Genomic DNA, 17,488 nt, shown 5'->3' on the forward strand with positions numbered 1-17,488 from the left:
GTCAAACACTTCTTATAAAAACCAGGAAATAAAAAAGTATTGTCTACCAGCACTCACAGAATTTTTGACTTTACCCAAGACGACTAGTTTCCTTCATCATTAGTTGTCTATTCTATTCACTAAAGTCTTGTATGATAATTGCCAAGACAGTTTTCCATTTTATCTGACATAGTTCAAATGATATCTATGTTAAAAAAGGGTCTTAAACTATATTAAAGATTTTTAAAAAATATTAAATCTTCATCCATTGAATATAATCGAATATAATCAGAGACTAAAGATTTTGTGTGAAAAATTTCAACTTAAGCTTTACAAGTGTTATTTAAAAAAATAAACCAGCAAACATGCAGAATCTGCTGTATGGCAATAAACACACAAGAATCCCTGCTTTGTCATTTAGATGAGTAAAATTATTTTGCCTTGACTAGCACACAGCATAAACAAGGAAGACATCCCTTTCTTATTAGTCTGAATCAAGATTATTTTCTTTTATTTTTTCACATTTGTCGTCAAGACTAATGCCTCCTGAAATTGCATGAAATCAATGGTTTCCCCTTTTGATTTCAAAGGTAAAAACAAAAAAAATCAAAAATTAAACAAGATTCTGTTTCAAATGAGTAAATTTGTGCTGTGTTCGTAATCCAGCAGGCTGACTGATTGTATTTTTGTGCCAATATACAGCACAGCCTGTGCCCTTCCCATGACACATACTGGGCAGGGACACTTTATGTGGGAGGCATGTCCTGGAGTAAAAAATCAGAGGATCTCCTTTCTGAAGACAGAGCAATAGCAAAAAGGGAACACTACCAAGCACATTAATGCCTGAACATTTGTCATTCTGATCTAGGTAACAAATCCACCTTCAGATCTAAGTACCTATGTTACAATATCATATATATTATTTTAAGATGCAGGGACCTGCCACAGCTCCCTGATGAAGGCTTGGCTTGTTGGCATGTCAAAAGCACTACGAAGCACTTCAAAAACTGAACCAGTAAAAGCATTTAAACAACTATCATTACTTACTGATGTCAGCCTGTGCATACAGGCACACGTAATGGCAGGCATTTATTATTTCCATTTGTGTTCTAGGATGTGTCTAACACAGAACTGCCCAGGTTAGGGGGAAATCTCTGCATAGCCAGTGCTGTGTAATGGTTCTTCCAGACAAACCCAAAGTCAAACTCAGATGTCACACCAAGCATTCTTGGCAAGGAAATATGGTCTTCTCACTCTTTTTCTTCATTCACTACAGGAACCTGACTTTTAAAGACATTTGAATTAGCATAGAAAGACCTGACTAAAATCCCTTTACCAGAGACCCTTATTCACAGGCCAGCATTTTTCTCACCTCTTACTTTCTTCAGAAAGAGAAATCATAACTTTCTTAACCAAGCCACCGAACTTTGAACTCCATGTATTTCTAACCCATGTCTTTACATATCAGTTTTATTGAATCCTCAAAGCAAAATTTGCCATATCTGAGTACTCTTCCATTTTGCCCTTACTAACAATTTTTTCATGTTACAGTGAATAAAATCAGGTCCTAATCAGGTGATCTGAGGTCGCTCTTTATCTTCCCATTACAGTAATCTCCTTATCGATCTGTATGAAATCCAAATATCTCAGTGTTAACCAGGGCAGGAGGTTCAATTCTTAAAACCGAAACCAAACTCCGTTGGCTCTCACTTTCCTTAAGAAAACCAACTCCAACCCCATCTGCTGTTGCTTGGAACTTGCCTTTAATGAGGGACTGAAACTGTGTTCACTCAGACACATGATATCTGGTCAGGAATCACTAACAGATGCTTGAGTTAAAAAAAAAAAAGTAGCACTAAAGTACTTTGTGCATTTATGCTGAAAAACCTTAATATACTACTGACCCTTGAGAGGTCCTTTGGCGTAAAAGTGTCTCCTTATTAAAATATATCTGTATTTAAATTAAACATGCTTTTGCAAAAAAGACAATAACATGGACTTGGACAGAGATGTTCTAGGGATAAACATTGGCGTTAACTTTCCCATGAAGAACACAAGTGCTACCTTACAAGAGGTGGCAACAGGCCAGTGCTTCTTAGAGCAAGATTGAGCTTCAAATCGCGTGGCTTCCCTCCTGGAACTGCAGTGGACACTTGTCTTCTCAGAAAGCAAGCCAGGAACACCAGCAGGCTGAACACTGATTTGAAACTGACACAGAGAGATTGAATTTTCTGAGAGAGTCTGGACAGAGATGAAATATTAAAGGCAAAATAAGTGAGTTTCCTACAGTCTTTTCAGCAATACTACTCACTACGCAACATTTTCTGATACAATACTACACCAAGCTAATAAACGAGTACTGGATTCTTTGCCCTGAAAGGAGTTTTATTTGATTGCAGCAGCAAAGATTGCAGTACTTTGTATGCTATGTAGTATGTATATGTAATTTCTTAGCATCTTAGGCCCTGTGCTCTTCAACGTCTTCATAAACGACTTGGATGTAGGACTGGAAGGGATACTAAGCAAGTTTGCAGACAACACAAAACTGGGAGGAGCTGTTGACTCCCTTGAAGGTAGGGGCCCCCTGCAGAGAGACCTCAACAGAGTAGAGAACTGGGCAATCACCAACCATAGGATGTTCAACAAGGGAAAGTGTTGGATTCTGCACCTGGGATGGGACGACCCTGGATGTACATACAGATTGGGAATGAGATGCTGGAAAGCAGTGCCAGGAAAGGAACTGGTCAATGGCAAGTTGAACATAAGTCAGCAGTGCCCTGGCAGCCAGGAGGGCCAACCATGTCCTGGGGGGCATCAGGCAAAGCATCGCCAGCCGGTCGAGGGAGGGGATTGTCCTGCTCTGCTCTGCACTGGTGGGGCCTCACCTTGAATATTGTGGCAGTTTTGGGTGCCACAATATAAGAAAGATATTAAGCCATTATAGAGTGTGCAAAGGAGAGCTATAAAGATGGTGAGGGGCTTTGAGGGGAAGCCATATGAGGAGCAGCTGAGGGCACTTGGTCTGTTCAGCCTGGAGAAGAGGAGACTGATGGGAGACCTCACAGCAGTTACAACTTCCTTGTGAGGGGAAGAGGTGGGGTAGGCACCCCCTGTTCTTCTCTCTGGTGACCAGTGACAGGACCCAAGGGAATGGCCTGAAGTTGTGTCAGTGGAGGTTTAGGTTGGATATCAGAAAGAGGAATGCTGGGCACTGGAACAGGCTCCCCAAGGAAGTGGTCACAGCATCAAGTCTGGCAGAGTTCAAGAAATATTTGGATGATACTCTTGGGCACATAGTGTGACTCTTGGGGGTGATCCAGTGCTGGACTTGATGATCCTTGAGGGTCCCTTCCAACTCAGCATATTCTGTGATTCTGTGTGATTCTGTGATTCTGTAATATAGGTTATATGAAATGAGATAAAGAGGAGAAATATAATTGAGTTTTCTTTTTATCTATAACACTTAGGTTACACAGGAGTGTCAGACCACTTGTGTGTAATACAGTTCTTCTTAAATCCTTACCATTTAAAGACTTTAGTATCTCCTTCAGAAATTCCTAAACCATATTTTTGGCAAATTACTTCATGGTTTTACTGCACTAGATTTTGGCATCTGGACTCCTGCTACAAAGAGGTAGCTAAAAGTCATTAAGTTGTTTACAAATTAAATCAGTTCTTCCATGCTAAAAATTATTATGTCTTCAGGTCTGTGATCTCAATCTTTCAGGGAACTGAAAGTGTTAATCACAATGAAAAAAAAAGTTCTCTCTTTCCTGTGGGAGAGAACACTATAATATCCTGGACTTTAACAATTACCCTTGACATAAAAATGCTTGTATTTAACAGCCCTTGAGAGAATCCTACCCCCTTCACAGGACCTGCAAAGCACCAATTAGTATCTGTGAGAATTTCACATGGCATAGAAAAGAAATGATCTTCCCTGTTGTAATTTTTAATGGCAGCTCCTATTTCAGTGTTGTGGAGACACCCCCAAAGCAGAGACCAAATGGAGAGGACAGCAAAGGGACAAGATAAAATAATCTGTCACATGGATATATGGTTTATGGCATTTAAATATTTTTTTCTCATACTCCTATCACCCACACATACAGTCAACAGAGAAAGGAACAAGTATCTGCAGTGGAAATTATGGTACTGAATTTCCAAGGACAGAAGTAGGGCATTGACATGAGAAAGAAAGGGTCAAATAGCATTTTTAGTTCAAAAACTGAATCATAAAATGCAAGATGATTAACATACCTGCGAAAAAGGACATATAGACAAAGTAGCATGAATGATGACTTTATGGAATTTGTTTTGAATAATATTAGGGTTAACTCTAGTTCAGAGAAATAAACATAATCTCAGTGTACTTAGAGTAATAACTGCAAATGATGCTCTTAAAGAGCTGCCATAACAGACTCAGAAGCTGCCTCAGCATTTAGAGCCAACAAAGCATGGATAAGGCTAAGCAGGAGTAATGCTACCAAGAGCAAACTGACCTAGTCTCATCCCAACGCTTATCACGAATAACTTGATGTCTGCTAGGGGCTCACTGGGAGCAGTCATAAACTGTCCCACACGTGAAAACCCGTTGTGAAGATCTCTGGGACCACACATCCCAGCAGAAGCTAATGTGTGTCTGAGAAAGTATGTCACATGTTGTGTGCTGGTAACCAGCCTTGGTGTGCCAGTAGAGGCCTTGGACATCCAATCAGCTAAGAGAAACTGATGAGCCGAAAAAGAATTTCAGGAAAAAGGACAGGAAAATATATGTGTGATACCAAGTACTAATAACTTGTTTCACACTTTTTTCCAGAACGCAGAGCTTGATGTTTATTTTCTTACATCACTTCTAAAAAGTGAAGAAAGCATGAGAGCAGTAGAGGTGTTCAGGGAGCAGCTCACCCATCTCTGTCAAATTATGCAGGTCAGTGGTTGGTCCACATTGAATATTGATAGAATAAATAATGTCTTTCAACAAAGACTTGGGTTACGTTAGCACTTGCTGAACTCATGGCAGACTTACACAATTCCTCATCTGGGTATAACCACGGCAGAAAACGAAAGTAGGTAATAAGTTGATATGAAAAGCACATGTTTATATTATTTAATACAGGACAGATAATTGCCTTTGGTGGTCATGAAGTCTAATGTGGTTATTAAAGAGTAAAGTATGTTTCATAGCATCTACTTTATCAGTGATAAAGTATGATTTGATTAGATGGACTCAAGGGCAAGTAAATCTTCTGTCAGACTTGGAGACAAGCAACATAAAAGCCTCTCAGGCCCTGGCACAGCCAGTATTCAAATGATATTCAAATGGGTGACTAGAAATTGTCCTATTAAAGCTTTCTAATATATGGTTTCAAGTTTATCCTCTGGTTCACAATCACCAATTACTGCAGAAAGGCAACAAAAGACAGCAATATATATGTAAAAATTGAAAGCCCAGGCTAAGTATATTAGGTCAAAACCTGCAGTCATTAGTCTTCTTCCCCTCCTACCCCCATGCATATTTAGATAACTGACTTGCTTAAGCATCTTTAAATAATTAAACATCCTTAGCATTCCAGCAACTCTCAGGCTATTTTCAAACAAAAGATACATTTCCAGGCTTTCACAAGAAGCTAATAGCTTGGTCTGGATGGGCCTGTGCTACAGAAAGCCATAGGAATTCCTCTGACTTGACCCAGTGTTCATTGCATAAATGAAGTGGCACATATTCATGCCAGCTCCTCTCTGACTAGGGCTGTGCACATACCCAAATTATCTTTTAAGTCAGTGTCTACATCTTCAGCCTATTCAGTTAATTTGGATTATTTGGACTCAATTTCAGCTTTTTACGGCAAAGTGCAACTTAATCCTCAGGAAGCAATGGGTTTCAAGAGGACTGCTTAGTTGATGCTGAGCAAGGGCAACAGTCATGAAAATGCAGTTTCTGCTTGCAAAAAATTCTCCTGAGTACCACCTACAGTATAAATGCTGACCAAAGAACCAGACACAAACATACAGCAATTATAAGCAATAATAATTCTTCAACTATTATCTTAGTATGATGAAACACAATTTAAACAGCCTAAAGAGCTGCTCCCAAATGTGCATGTCTATACAGACATCTTAAACCACAAGTTACAGAAGTTATTGTATTTTAGAAATTGTTCTTAGTAAAGAAAATGGTACTACTATTGTCTTTAACAAGGCAGGACCAAGGCCTTGATAAGAAGATGGAAACAACATTCCTCTGAAAATTCATAAGTCATTTCAGATAACATATGCATAAATCCAAATGACAGGATGACTAGAAGTGATGTTATACTCATGGGGACTATGTTTAGAGAACTGGAAAGGGCAGCAAAGACATATATTTAAAATTAATTATGCATAAGAATTGCAAAGAGTAAATAGTACAAAGAAGATAGTGTCCTAAATCTATATATTGATAATAGAATGTAAGAACTTCCTCCAGCCCAGCCGGTTGTTAGGAGCTATGAGAAATAGTTAACAGCATTGCAGGCCTTTGGAGGATGTGAAGGGGCCTAATGGCACAGACAGAGGAAACATTGGATTTACTGTGAAAGTGAGAAAACCCTCAGATCTGTGATAGGGGAAGATGGACCAGACTCTCATAAAGAATCCAATAGCATGTTTCCTCTGTTCATAGTAATACAAGCATTCAGGCAACCAAAGGATCAAAGTACAGACTATGAACTCTCATTTTTGTAGAGAAATATAACTTTCAAGCCTACACAAGCTTTCAATAGCTATATCAATGTAAATTATCGTGTCTGTTAATGAATATAGGATTGCTGCATCTCCCAGATAATCAGTGTGGCACCTTAAGCAAGCATTAAAACTATTTAGAAACATAGAATTGTTTAGGTTGAAAACCTTTAAGATCATCAAGTTCAACCATTAACACAGCACTGCCAAGTCCACCAGTGAACCATATTTCTGAGTGCCACATCTACGCATCTTTTAAATACCTTCATACTCCACCACTTCTCTGCACAGGTTGTCCTAGCACCTGACAACCCCTTCAGTGAAAAAGTTTTTCCTAAAATCCAACCTAAGCCTCCCCTGGCACAACTTTGAGGCCATTTCCTCTTGCCCTGTCACTCTCCTGGGAGGAGACACCAACTCCCACCTCTCTACAACCTCCTTTCAGGTAGTTGCGGAGTGTGATAAGGTTTCTCTCCCCTGATCTTCTTTTCTCCAGACTAGTTAATGCCAATAAATCGATCTCCCATTAAAATTACATGTCAGCTTTTAATACATTTATTTGTATTGGGTAAAAATGTGTCAATTCTTCCTTCTTGACATAAGAGGATCTGGTGCTTAGTGCACTGGCTTTGGATTTAGAACAGACTTCGATATTTTTATTTGCTACAGACTGTGCATGACCTTGGACTTAAATCTCTCTGTACCTCAGTAAAAGATAAAGCTGCTGTATTTTAAAGGTATGGTGAAGGGAACTAGACTTAAGACTGTGTGGATCTCAAATATGATCAAAGCAAACATTACACAGCTCACAGAGGCAGATAAGTAGTTGATACATATTGGATGACTCAGCAACAGTGCACAACCTGAGTCCTGGCCAAATCCAAGTAATTGACCAGAATCAATGAGAGCGAGAAATCTAGCCTCCAAGGGGGAATTGGAAATATAAATAAACATGGTATTTCAGCTAAAAAATAATAATTACATTAAGCCCAATTTTTAAAAGCTGATTTTAAAACTATTCTGATGACATAAATTTCTATTTAGTTTGCTGCTTAATTTTTTTTTATTATTGTTTTGTTTTTTGGTAAGGCAACAAAAGAGATTATATGTCAGTGACCATTGTGGAAAAAATGGCAGATGTGGGTTTGTCACCAGAAATGGTTCTATTGATTTTATTGAGTCTTTCAAGATCAATGGGCTGTATTTGAAATTTAACACTCCTAAAAATTAGCATAGATGGTTTTGTCTATCTAAATTAAACTCTACAAAAATAAAAGCATAAAAATTAAATTGAACTTAATGTCTTTTGAGATAAAACATTAAATGTTCCTTTTTATTGAACTTACCTTGTATTCTGCATTGAAAGTCATATTGCAACATCTTAATTCATCATCATCTCTCTGAATCAAACATCAGGCTGCCTCTTCTCACTGTTAAATAATGGAGACTGATCCAACTGGCAAAGTCATCCCTGGAGAGAAAACAAAAATCATACGACAAGAATACTATTTTCATTTGCGTTTTTAATCACTGACATAGCATAAAATTAGGCACTGGAGGTTTCATCTTTTTAGTGACGAAAGTCAATTTTAGTGTCCTCAGTTCAGCACAACATTTTATCTGACTCTGTACTGTTAAGTCAATTGTTACCCCCTGGCCAATATAGCATTCAAGTTACAATGCAATTTCAGCACATGCTTTAAATGCTTTGGTTCAACAGGGACACAGCTTTCCAGTATCAGCCCTTCCTTATCAACACTGTGATTTTCCCTATTAATTCTATGTTTTGGAGATTATTAAAACATTACTCATGTAATGAGTAATCTGCAGCATTAGCTAGGCACTCTAATAAACTTTCATTAAAATATTGCATCACATGTGGTAGTAAAATTACATTAATAATCTCTCATTTAACAGACAAAATAGTGAATGAAAATAAGCAGGTGTAATAGAATAGGATGGAATGAAAAAGAAAATAGCTGAAACAAATAGCTGCTAAATTCACAAGGTAGGAGTTTGAGAAACACAACACTTCAACCAGAAAAGTGTGACTGTCTTTCTTAATATTCAGCAGTGGAATGAGTGGGCATTTGGGGTAGAAATGTGACCTAAAGACATAAAGGCTTTGGCTTTACAAGTCTTATCAGAACAGGTAGCAACTGAAAAAGGAAGAGGAAGCCTTGAGATACATACACAGTGTTAAAGGGTTGACAAGAGGAGACTCTCATTCTACTTTTCTTCCTTACTTTGCCCTGGCCTGTAGTAACCTGAGACAATAATTTGTGAAACTGAGGATTTCCAGGGTGCTGTACAGAGGAGACAAAACATGATAAATGTCAAGTATATCAAATGGAAGTACTTACCTGGAATAGTTAAAAAAAAAAAAAAAGGTGTTTATTTCCTAACTTAGTTATATCTCCAAAAGTGTTGTTTGTGCTCTGGAATTGACCCGGGGAGCACTTTCTCTTAATTAAAAAGTGAGAAAAAAGTAGTAAGTGACCATTTACAACAAAGTCTGCAATTTTGGAGGAGAGAGTTTTTAGAACTTTTCAAAAATGTTTATATATGACATGAAATGGCTTTGGAAATTTGAGTCCAAAAGTGAAGAATGAACAAAGATGCTGTTTGTCAGGCAGATTGTTGTGCAAACTTTACTTTCTACAGTGAAGACTGATTCTTGGGTAAGAGTACACCTAATAGAGAGGGAAACCAGGAATGACAAGAGCCAGGGTGCAATGATTCATAACAGGTTTGTTAAAAACTGGTTCTTAATGTGTAATTAAGTGGTGGGAGTCCTTTCCATGATATACTGCAAAGAGAAAAAGTTTATATGGGTTCGAGAGAGACTTGACAACTTAATAGAAGGAAAGTCCATCAAGGTTCACTGAATGAATAGAAACCAACTCTGCTACATGAAAAGTCTTTGAGCAGCAAGTGACGAAAGCCCTGAGGAGGATCAGTTTGCCCTCTTCTCTTCCCCCAGGTGTCTACCTCCAGCTGCTGGCTCATTTTTTTATTAATCTCCCTTTCTGTCAACAGGCATATTTCTATCCTATCCACAAACAAGTTTCCGTTCTCTAAGCATTAGAAACAACAGAACAATTGGACTATTTGACTTCACTAGTTGTGTTCTAGTATATGCCCGCAAAATACACGAGAAGGTAACCTTGCAAGTAAGAATAAAGTGAATTTTTAGGAAATTATGCCTTAAATGACATTCAGCAATTTGAATGCTGTAACTTAATGGCTCAAAGGATGTCCAGGCCACAGTGTCAGCATGTGTGCGGGTACCACAACTTGCACAAGCCCTGTCCTGCCATGACTCAGCAGCAGCAAAGCCCTTTTTAGCAGCAGTACCACTGCTGTTTCATAATTAAAGGATCTGAAAAAGGTACAAAATAAATTCTTAATGCTGCTGCCTACTTTAATAACTCATTAAGGGCATAGATATTAGCCAGATCCAACTGTCACACATCATCAGGATTGAAAAAGCCATGATCTGTCTGGGTAAAATCTTAGAGAGCACAAAGAGAGTTGTAAGGGCTCTGGCAAAGGAAGAAAGCTTCAACTGGCTGTTTAATTTGTGTTTGCTAACCAGATAGTACTTCTATCTCATCTAAAGATACTTTCAGAAGAAGAAAAAAGAAAATCCACTACTGCAACTTAAGTAACTCAGTAGTAACAAACATCACCTCTCTCCATGGGAAACAAAGTGTTATATTTGTCAAAGCTAATCTTACGAAAAGACTGTGAGCTGAAAACATGTTGTCATGGGCTTTCCTTAACAGCCAGGTGACTAAACAAAATGAGTGGGAATTCCTGCCTAGACAGCATCTGTTTCTTCATTTTGACCCATTCCCTCTCTGCTCCCTGATAATGAAGCCTTCAGCACCTGGGCTCCATGCAGCTGGGCACAGGAGCTTTCCCATCTGAGTCAACCCAGCAGAAGATTTCTAATTCTGGCTGTGTGCTGTGGAGGGACAAAGACATCCACAGTGAGACCGAATTTCAAGTGAAAAATGTTTGCATTAACTATCTCAGCCATGAATTCTTAAAACTCTGGGGAACAGGACACTTCCTCCTTTTTTTTTCCCATTCTGAAGAATAGCCTAATGCATCATATGACATTTGCTTTTCTCCCTTTATAATTACTACATGAGCAACATACACATAAGGCAATCCAGAATTAGAGTTCATCCTGAATATTATTTCAGGTACCTTGCTGAAAATGTTCCATGCAAAACACCAGCTTGGAGAAAGACAAGCAATTACAGTAGTTATATTATTTGTTTCTGATATAGGCCGTTTAGCAGTATAAAAAGCCTTCCATCACTGATGGAAGCTGTTTATATCTTCACCACTAATTGTAATGTTTCTGATTTTAACCATGCTCTACTGAAGAATTAAATGTGTGCTAAAAATTAAGTATATATATGTTCTATAAAACATAATCATCAGAACTGAGAAACAAAGATTCAAGTTCAAATTGTTGGCCTGCCTGACACACATTTGCTTGTTTTCCTTTTAGTCCTTCTGTCTCAACACAACTTCATCACTTTTTCCACCAGCCTCTGTTTCTGCTTCTGGACAGATTGTTGTTTCCATCATTTCTTCTCTTAAATCTTTTTCCTCTCCCTCCTCTCCTCCTTTAAAGCAAGTAGGAAAGGAACACCTTTAGCCAACTCAGCCTGCTAGCCTTAAATCCTTCATAATTTCCCTGTGGTTTGTGGACTTTGTGAATAATGAGATCCCCTGCCACCAGAAACCGGATCAACTCTCTTTTTCATCACCTCCTGTCACCATGACAGTTAGGAGCACTCCTGAAGAAGACAGATAGCCAACCCAATGTGGAATCCTCTTTTTCCAGCTAAATCTTTTGTTTCCAACAACAAGAAATCTCAGAGCTTCTCAGAAAAGAGATCCATTTCATCATACCAGGAAAATCTTGTGTTTAAGACACCAGCATGTGAGGTGTGGTGGGACCTCTCTTCCCATGTAGGAGGAACAACAGATGCAGGCTGCAAAAGAGGCAAGTGCCTTCCTACCAGCTGTCTGTGACATGGCTCTGTTCACTGGTGCAGATTGTTAAAGGTCAGAATAAGGAAAAAAGCCCACTATTTTCTGGAAGTTAGGAACTGTGCTTGTCTTTTGGATTGCACATCCCAAACACGAGAGTTATGGCCTGGACCCAATTCAAACCCACCATGTAACAAAGTCAGAGCTTGCTCTCTCTCAGATTACTTGTGTCCAGTCTGAGCACTACCAAAAAGTAGACAGGGCAATGGAAAAAACAAAAAAGCATTGAAATCCAAAAGTCATAAGTCACTGATGAAATATGTGATTGCCAAGGCACTGAAAAACCTCTGAGGACCAGACCCTAACTGAACTTTTACAGAATCAGGGTAAGCCTCTGTTGAAATTGGAGTGTAATATCCTTCAATGACTTCTTTAGCTTACAAGTACTTGCAACCTAGAGGTCTCAATTTACAGCTGTTTGATAAATATGAAAATTAATAACAATTCCAGGTGCAAAATGCTAAGGAGCAATTGCTGCTAAAATCATAGCTCTGGTGATGAATCAGTGCATTTGGAAGCTATCCATGCTTTTATGGATCTGATTGGGGGTGACAACTTCTGCTGTAGTGCAAATGATTTATCAGTGGCAGCAACAAAAGGCTGTTTGAACTCTGAACTGTTCTGTGGATGAATTTCCAATTGAGCTGTCTGGACACACCTACCAAAGCAAACCAAGAAAGAGAGAATAAGCAGTGTCTATGGCCTACTAGTAAGAAGATGAAGGAGGTGCGGCCCTAAACCACCAGACACAGAGTCATATTCATTTCCTAATTTTTGCCCCTTTCCTTGGCTCCAGGCATTCGCACAATGTTCCAGTTTTACAGGACTACAGCACATGGGTTTGCCAAAGGAAAAGAAATTCCAAGCTTGCCTTTTCATAAAGAAAATAGGGTTATCCTCTTAAAGTACATCTGCTGCTTCCTACTTTTATGTGCAGGCATATTAGAAAGAGGGTTTTGTACTTTTCCAAAGGTTTGAGACACAAGCATTTCCAAAAAAAAAAGTTACGAAGAGAACAGAATCAGTTTCCAAATAGAAATATTGCAGGACAAAGCACCGATGCCTGTGTGCTTGTTGCACTTGGGTAGCTTCTGATATTTTGAGCAAGAGGAACTCCTGCTGGAACAACTCTGCTCAGCGAGGGGAGTAAAGTGTAGACCCCCCTGCCCACCCAGGGTGCCAGAGCAAAGCAGCTCTGATGTCTTCCCGCTGATACACAAGTTTTTTCAAAAGCTCATTAAAAATGCTACAAATGCACAAGATCCAGTAGACTCTGGGCAAACCCACAGCATTAACCAGTGTCACCTCATTGTACTAAGAAAACAGTTTCTCTGTGGTAAAATGATTTTTTTACTGTTTAGAATGCTCCACTGTTCTACAGGGGGAATCTTGAGGTAGAACTCGCTTAATTTATGACAGAGGTTTCATGACTTGAATTCCATGATAGCAGGGAGCCACATGTGCAGACCTGTATTCCTCCAGCATGGTCAGGCCCAGAGGAACAATGATTATTCTGGTCTTATTACAGCTAACTTTCTTTCTGCTCTGAAAAGCAAGGTTTCTTTTGGTTTAGTAAATTAACTAGTATTTATCTATACAGAAAAGTGAGGGTCTTTCTTCTCTCTTAAGGATTTATGGAAAAAACAAGAAAAGAGAATATCCAACCCACATCTCAACCCACCCAGGAATTAAGATTTCTTATAGGATCTAAAAAAAAAAAAAAAAAAGAAGAACAACATGTTTGTAAATGTAATAATGTATGCCCATATGGAAGGAAAGGCTAAACTGCCCTTTTCTATGAAAGAAACTCAACAGATTGCCTAGAAATAGGCAGCTCCCGTTCCCTTTACTGAGGGAAGCAAATGCTATCCAGATGGAAATTATCAAATGGATCAAACAGATACATTTTATTCCCAAATGATCTTTGTTCTACTTATTACTCATTATACCAGGAAAACTTTTTTTCCTATAGCCCACATGCAGTAAAGAGAACACTACTTATCGTACACTCGTTCAAAATATTCTGTGTTGAAGGTTTCCCCTGATGAGATATCGATCTTGACACACAAAAAGGGTGAGAAGAAAAGCATCCATCCTAATGGGAACATTCATTTACGATCTCTGGAATCTGTTAATTCCCATTAAGCCCACACGTGACTGTCCTTGAAGCACAGCAGTCAGATCTGCAGCCGCTTCCTGATGCCCGGGGAGATGAAATGCTTCTTCAACAGTCCTGTCGCTTGCCAGCTTTTACAAAGGTGAATGTTTCCAGGTCCCAGGGTTCTTCAGTGTTACCAGGACCCTGAGGTTCTTCAACTACTTTTATTTATACTGTCCAGTGGGTAAATACTTCAATTGAAAATTTGCACAGAATAAAACCAAGATTTTAAAAATCGCAAAGAATTCCTCAACTTTGGCCCCAAGTGATTATATATGGTATGTATAACCAAATTCAATAATATAGGGGACATTTTCAAAGACACAAGAGAAGTTAATTACCACCTAAAAGAAAGGCAGTGAAATCTGGATTCCTAAAACCTTCTTGTGACTTTGAAAAATCACCATAACATTTTATGTGGTAAAAATTATATTTTTTTAAGCATATCCTCCTATAAACTTCTGAATATGTATAATTATTCTATTCTCTTATATAAGCTCTGGCTATTACTCTTATTATAATATGATCTTCTTTTAGCCTGAAAACCTACAGCAGCACAGGTACAGTCTTTTATGAGGACATAAAGTGGTTAACAGCTGTGGCTGACTGACAGGATTAGATCACGAGCATCTAATCTAACTGGGCCATGTAACACTACCTTTTATTTCACATTAATCATTGAATGCAAGTTCAACTATGTCAGAGGTCTATCAAGTGGGCCTATAAATGAGGTAATAAATTAGAAGTTGATTTTTTAATGGTGTGGTCACTTACAGATAACACTGGGTTCAGCTGCAGCAACTCAAATATACCAAGGATCCCATGGCTCCATGAACTGAAGGCAGCAGTGCAGCTTCCAGGGCCTGAAGTCCGTGTGACTGATGTTTTATTTTCTTTGAGTGTCAATGGATGGGTGTCAGCCCTGTGATGGTTGAGGATGTCATGATTTTGCTGCCAAGGGAAAACACACCGGGTGCACTGACTGTGGGAGCAGTGCAAACTTTCTGCCAAGGGACAGAAGGGAGGGGAAACCCCCATGCAAAGGGGTCCCTATATAAAGCACACAGATGGAAATGCAGTTCCTTCCGCTGACAATCAAGGAGGACTTTGACAAGCTGATTCAGACATTCTGTACAACACTGTGACTTGGTAATTAGTCCCAAAACAATCATTGTGGGGCAGGAAGGAGGCCCCTGATATTAAGCTTCCAGAGTATGCAGTTGAGAGATGCAAAATAATATATTGCTACAACCTCTGTTCAACTGAGAGCTCTAAAGTAGTAATTCATAATAGGCTTTATATCATGACATTTCAAATAAGCCTTACAGAAAAGACAACCTCTTCTGAGGGAAAAGCTAGGCTACAAAATAAAATATGAATGTTTTTACATTCCAAAAGGGTCAGATTTATCCACACAGAAGTTATTAGTTCTAACAAGACTGCCAAGGCAATTGTCTTATTCATATCCTACATATCTACAAAAAGCCTAATTTACAATGTACCCTTGTACTACAGAAGAGAGTATGTTTATTTCAAAATAGAAAAGAAGTGTTTGTTTTCACTCTAGAATTTAGAATTTTTTTTTCAAGGACTCCTATTAAACTGAGGCAGAGCCTTCTTCTCAAAATAGTTTATTAAACTGAAAGATGTGTCTTGACAATCACATTATTCTTTCCTCAGCATCCAGTTTGCCAGTGCAAAGAGCAGCACTCATTCTTAGCAGACATTTCATCTTCTAGAGATTCGGAGTCTGAGCAATTGCTTTTAATTTAGGAGCAGCAGAAACCACTTCCCTCCTTTACACTCTGTAAAGCTCCCAGAGAAGCATATCAATAAGGAATTGTTTTAATATCACCTTACTTAGGACACAGAAATGAAGAAGAAGAACACAAAAGAGGTCAGAAGCCTTCTAAAGGAAACACATGTGCTTAGATGATTTCCCAGGAGAATGGCAGTGCTGCAGCTACTAATCCACTGAAGAGAACTCTCCACAGCTCAGGCTGAATTCATGTGTTTGAATACACTAATTTTAAGCTGTTTCCCTCTCTTCTGCATTGTCCTCTTTTTTACATTACTCAAGAGGAAGGATGCACAGGTAAAGAGGAGTGCATAGTTCACAAATAAAGAACAGTGAATCTGGCTTATTTTTATTCAAAAGCATAAGAGTATTAGCACTACACCTGGCATATGCTCAATGCCTCACTCCATGAATGCTGCCTCTCATCTCCTGGGGCCTTGGGAGAACCTGTCAGGTCAATAAGGCTTCAGATCTACATGCATGTTTAATTTCCTGTTTAATATATTTATAAACTGGTACCTAAACATCTTACAGTGAATCCAGAGTTTGTGACTATAAATTAAGACAAAACTATATAGTTAATCCAGGGTATAAGTACAAGGGAAAAGTCCTCAGGGAGAAGATTCAAAAAAGAGTTAAAACAACACAAAAGAGAGGTTTCCAAGTGTTAATGTCAATTTCTCTTTTAGAAAGAGTAGTCTGGTGTTCAGAACAGTCACCTAGGACACAGGAGGAAGATTTCAAGTCTTTTTCCTGCTAGGCACTACCAGGTCACCACAACCAAGTCCCACATGACCTTAGTCACTTTACTACTAAAGTTCCTTGGGTGGGAATCATCTCTTTTTCCTGTAGTGTAGACTTGACATCTGAGGTAGTTCCACTCCACTTATAGTCAGTGAATTGAAAAGGTACTTTGCCTATTTTAGACCTACATTATGATGAGGTGAATCCTGTCATGTCATGTCACCAGAGAAGAACTAGGAAATGTTGAGTCAATTGTATGTCCACATGTGAAAGTCAGTGCAAATCACAGTCTCAGAGAGTCATCTACAAGGGGGACAACAGGAATGTGGTGTTCTGGGAAAGATGCAGGTGTCAGATAGAACAGAATCACAGAATCACAATACTCTGAGTTGGAAAGGACCCACTAGCATCATAAAAGTCCAACTCTTGGCCCTGCACAGGACAGCTACAAAAACCACACCATGTGCCTGAGAGCATTGTCCAAATGCTTCTTGAATTCTGTCAGGCTTGGTGCTGTGACCATTTCCCTGGGGATCCTGTTCCAGTGCTCAACCACTCTATGGGTGAAGAACCTCTTTCTAATATCCAATCTCCTCTGACAAAGCCTCAGGCCATTCCCTTGTGTCCTGTCATTGGTCATCAACAGATCATCAAGAGATCAGTGCCTGCCCCTCCTCTTCCCCTCATGAGAAAGTTATGGACTACAGTGAGGTCTCCCCTCAGTCTCCTCTTCTCCAGGCTGAACAGACCAAGTGACCTCAGCCTCTCCTCATATGGCTTCCCTTCAAGGCCCCTCACCATCTTTGTAGCCCTCCTTTCAATGCTAGTAGCTTTGTATCTTTCTTATGTTGTCGTGCCCAAAACGGCACATGGGACATCACCTGCTCTTGCTTTCACTGGGCATACACCTTCCTTTTTTGCCATATCTCCAAAGGAAGATTCCTCTTCAGCCAAGCTGGCCTTCTTCCTCATCTGCTTGACTTCCAACATTTTGGAATTGCCTGCCCCTA

At 39.1% G+C, this 17,488-nt stretch overlaps 1 protein-coding gene across 1 annotated transcript in view; it reads right to left on the reverse strand.

Annotated features, from left to right (window-relative positions):
• Positions 1 to 17,488, reverse strand: part of JAKMIP1 (janus kinase and microtubule interacting protein 1) — a 245,641-nt gene that overhangs the window by 27,520 nt on the left and 200,633 nt on the right. Inside the window, exon 15 of the mRNA XM_051798498.1 lies at positions 8,049 to 8,173. The gene's annotated coding sequence lies outside the window, so the exon portion shown is untranslated. The remainder of the gene's footprint in view (positions 1 to 8,048; positions 8,174 to 17,488) is intronic.

Source organism: Manacus candei, unplaced genomic scaffold, assembly GCF_025592945.1.
Source record: "Manacus candei isolate 608988 ecotype Guabito, Panama unplaced genomic scaffold, ASM2559294v1 h1tg000048l, whole genome shotgun sequence".
Lineage (NCBI taxonomy): Eukaryota > Metazoa > Chordata > Aves > Passeriformes > Pipridae > Manacus > Manacus candei.